Genomic DNA, 4,040 nt, shown 5'->3' on the forward strand with positions numbered 1-4,040 from the left:
TTGTCTCGAAAAGCAATAATGTAAATGATCCAGAGACGACGGAGAAGCTGCTGCTCAATCCGTGGACCCTCCGGCTAACTATGATTATCCAGCCACAGGGAAAAGGAATCTGAAGTTCCAACCTCACTGGGTAGATCGTTACCCATGGCTTGTTTATTCAGAGAAGCTTCAAGGAGCATTATGCAAATATTGCGTAGTCTTCGCAAGCGAGTGTTGCAGGAAAAGGGGAGCACCAGCGCTTGGGCTGTTTTGTAACTAAGGAGTTCACCAATTACAAGAAGCCATGGACGCCTTTAAGAGCCACGCATCCAGCAGTTATCACGCCATGTCAACAACGCTATCGGAGAACTTTTTTAGCAGTCCGGTCCCGCTCACAGCATGACATCTTAACACAACTTGACCACGGTCTTAAAAAGCAGGCGGAAGAAAACCGCAAGAACTTGCTGCCCATAATAGAAACAATCCTTTTCTGTGGCAGGCAAGAAAGTACCGCTTCGCGGCACAGACGACTCTGGTCCGCTTAAATATGTCTGAAGTGCTGCCATTGAAAAATGATGGAAATTTCCGCGCACTGCGTAGGATGAGAGCAAATGTGGAGATGCCGCCTTGAGAGCTCACATGGAACATCTCCGGCGAATGCCGCTGTACACGAGCCCAAAATTCAAATGAGTTGATCACCCTCTGTGGTAAATCATACAAAGAAAGATAGTTGAAAACGTCAACTCAGGTTCGTGTTTTTCAGTTCTAGCTGACGAGGGCCACTGATATATCTCGCACCGCCCACATTCCCTATGTGTAAGGTACGTTGGACACGACACGTCGGGAGTGCCCATACTTAAAGAAGATTTTGTAGATTCGTTCCCGTGTACGATCTCACTGGCAAGGCGCTGGCGAGCACAATCCTGAACAGCCTTAGAGGTCATGGCTTTGACCTGAACCTACTTTGCGGGCAAGGATACGACGGCGCGGCATCAATGAGCGGCCACCTTACCGGTGTTCAAGCCTTCATTCGTCAAACAGCGCCCAAAGCGTTGTACGTGCATTGTAGCGCCCACTCGTTGAACCTTGCTCTGCTTCACGCATGCAAACTCCCCAGCATCCGCAACTGTTTGGGAACTGTATCCTCAACCTGTACGTGTTGTGAGAGCTTCGCCACAGAGGACGAACCAACTGCGAGACAAAGTAGAAGATTTAACACAAGAAAAAAGAAAATCAGTCTCTCCTTTTGCCAAACAAGGTGGGTAGAGAGTCACGATGCACTTCAGCGTTTCCTTGAACTGTACGTGCCTATTGTACAATTCCTCGAATATTTGTAAGAAGAGGCCGCGTCATCTGATACTTCATCAAAAGCTTCTCAACTGCTCAATGCCATTACGAAGCCCGAGTTTGTCGTTTCGCTTCAGATCTGTAGCGACCTCTTCTCTTTGACACCTGCCACTTTGCAAGTTTCTTCAAAAAAATTGACTGTGACTTGGCTCAAGCGTGCGATCACGTAAAGAATGTTATAGACGTTCTTTCCACAAAAAGGGCTAGTGCGGAACGGAATTTAATAAGATTTTTCTGAAGTCGCTCTCTTTGCTGAAGATCACAAATGTTGAGATGGCCCTACCACGCATCACTGGAAGGCAGATGCAAAGAAGCAACGTACCTTCTGCTACTCCCGAAGAGTACTACCGGAGGAATGTGTATTTGCCTTTGCTGGCTGACTTCGAAAATCAATTAAGAGACCGGTTCGATGCCCATAAGAAGGTCGTGGTTGGCCTTAACATGCTGCTGCCGAAATTCTGCGCATCGGCTAGCCTTTCTGATATTGATGATGCAGTGCAGTTTTACCTTGGCGACATTCCTTCGGCTAATGTCATCGAAGCAGAGTTCACACTGTGGGTGAACAAATGCTGCCAGATCGAAGAAAAGAATCGCCCAGCTTGTGCTTTACAGGCCTTAGAGATGTGCAACCGCGACTTTTTTCCGAACATCCACAGCCTACTTTCTATCCTGGCGACTTTACCCGTGTCGACGTCGACCCCGGAACGGACTTTTTCCACACTGAGAAGGCTGAAGAGCTACCTTCGAATCATATGAACAACGACAGATTGAACCGGACTAGCACTGCTCAGCATCCATCGAGAACTTCAAGTGACCCCAGGAACAAGTCTCACAGAATTTTGCAAGTGCCGAGAAGGAAAAACTTCCCTCGTTTAAACTTCCCTCTATGTTTCAAGAGTCGATTAAAAGCTAAACCCAGCTAGCCCAAGCTTCAAACCCTTCTATTCTTTCGCAATTACGAGGAAACTATCCAGCAAGCAGAATGTGCGAAACGGTAACAAGAAGATCGGATGTCGGGCGACTTGTTTGTTTGCTTGCATACATACTGTCACGGACTGCCATTTTTGCGACCCGGCGTAACGGCAAATTAACGGGCGCCGCACTCCCCCGCTGACCGGTGGAAACCGTTCGCTCATGAAAAAGACTGGTCTTTAGTGCAGGGAAGTACTGAATGGGGTGTTCTTCTTCAAACGTTAGTCGCCGATGTTTGATCCTTTGTACCTACGGCGGCGTCGGCAGGGTCGTCAAAGGCCGCGATGCACCCCGAACCAGCTGTAGACTGCAAGACGCACCGGCTGAAACCAAGGAAACTGACCATTCCCACGGGCAAAACTGCTTGTGGACAAGCCGTATGAGAGAACCCCAACAGGTTGTCACTCTCGCTCAGTTGAGGACCCTCTCCTAATTAAAAAGGGACGCGGTCAATATATTTTTAGGGTGGAGTTTCTAAACAATGAAACGTGCATGATTGGACCCATGTAGAGGTCTCTTTTCCCCCAGGACGAGAATGAGGGGACACGGAGGTCGATTTAAGCGCAGGATTTCGCCTTGCTAAGCAGTCTAGTTGCTGACCCAACATGGTGTAGAAGGAGATCAAGAAGTATCCCTTAAGTGGTTGTGGCTCCGTATCGGCTGGCCACCTAAACTTAGCCATTCGTCTAGTTGTGACGCGAAATTAACGTCTGTAACGTAGGCATCGGTACTTGAATCTCGAGTAAGTTCAACCTGCCCGAGATCGGCTTCAAGCACTAGCCTACCGGAAACACCAGCGCTGCAACACCAGCCGACATCGCAGTTGTGCCAGAACTCTCTCTGACTTCTTGCATCCGATCGTCGTGGACTCAACGCTGCCGGTCATCACAGGTATCCCTTCACCTGTTTATACCTTCGGACTTTCTCATCTGTAGTTTTATTGTTGGTTAGTTTTGTGTAGTTTGTAATACTTCTCTCTTGTAAGCTGATTTATTGATTTATATGTATTTTGTTAGTTGGTATTAAGTGTTGTACTAGATTCCTCGTGCTGCAATATCACTAGAGTTTTGTTTTTCCCCACACACGTCTCTGATCTCCTTCACTGTCTCTGCTTACGTACGGAACGACCTAACCTGCTGCCATTCCCGTCGCCGACTTCGCGCTGGCGACGCTAGAGTGGCAGCTTGTAACACATACATACCGTTTTTGTACCGTGGTTACATTGTGTTACTTCATCAGGAGCCGTTGGTCGCGGTGTCCCCGGCTTTGGTGGTGCTATTGTCCAAACTTATTTCTTGCTTTAACCAGAATTTGAGGTTGACATACCAATTTCTTTATTTGGGTACAAATAATTGAAAAGTACCATCGAATATTACAAGTAAGCGATGTACTTGATTTATTCACAAAAATAAGCCAGTATAAATCTTAAAAAATGGCAGCCGTTCTACACGCAAACCCCCCCCGAAAAAAATTCCTGGGTACGGCCCTGGCCCTCATCAGCCTGCTCTGCTTCGCGGCCCAGGAGCCACCTCCTTTCCGTTGATCATCGCTTTGGAAAGGGGGACCCAAAAGGTTGGCTCGAAACATACGAACCGTATGGCACAATCAACAATCGAATTTCGAAGAGAAACTACGCCATGTGTGTCACTTCGTAACTCCTCGAAGACGTCCGCTAGGACGCGATTTGAGTAACCCGTAGCGGGGACTCTATCTGGAGTTCTCTCTTCGTACGACGTTCATGA

Source organism: Rhipicephalus sanguineus, chromosome 10 (genome assembly GCF_013339695.2).
Source record: "Rhipicephalus sanguineus isolate Rsan-2018 chromosome 10, BIME_Rsan_1.4, whole genome shotgun sequence".
Classification (NCBI taxonomy): domain Eukaryota; kingdom Metazoa; phylum Arthropoda; class Arachnida; order Ixodida; family Ixodidae; genus Rhipicephalus; species Rhipicephalus sanguineus.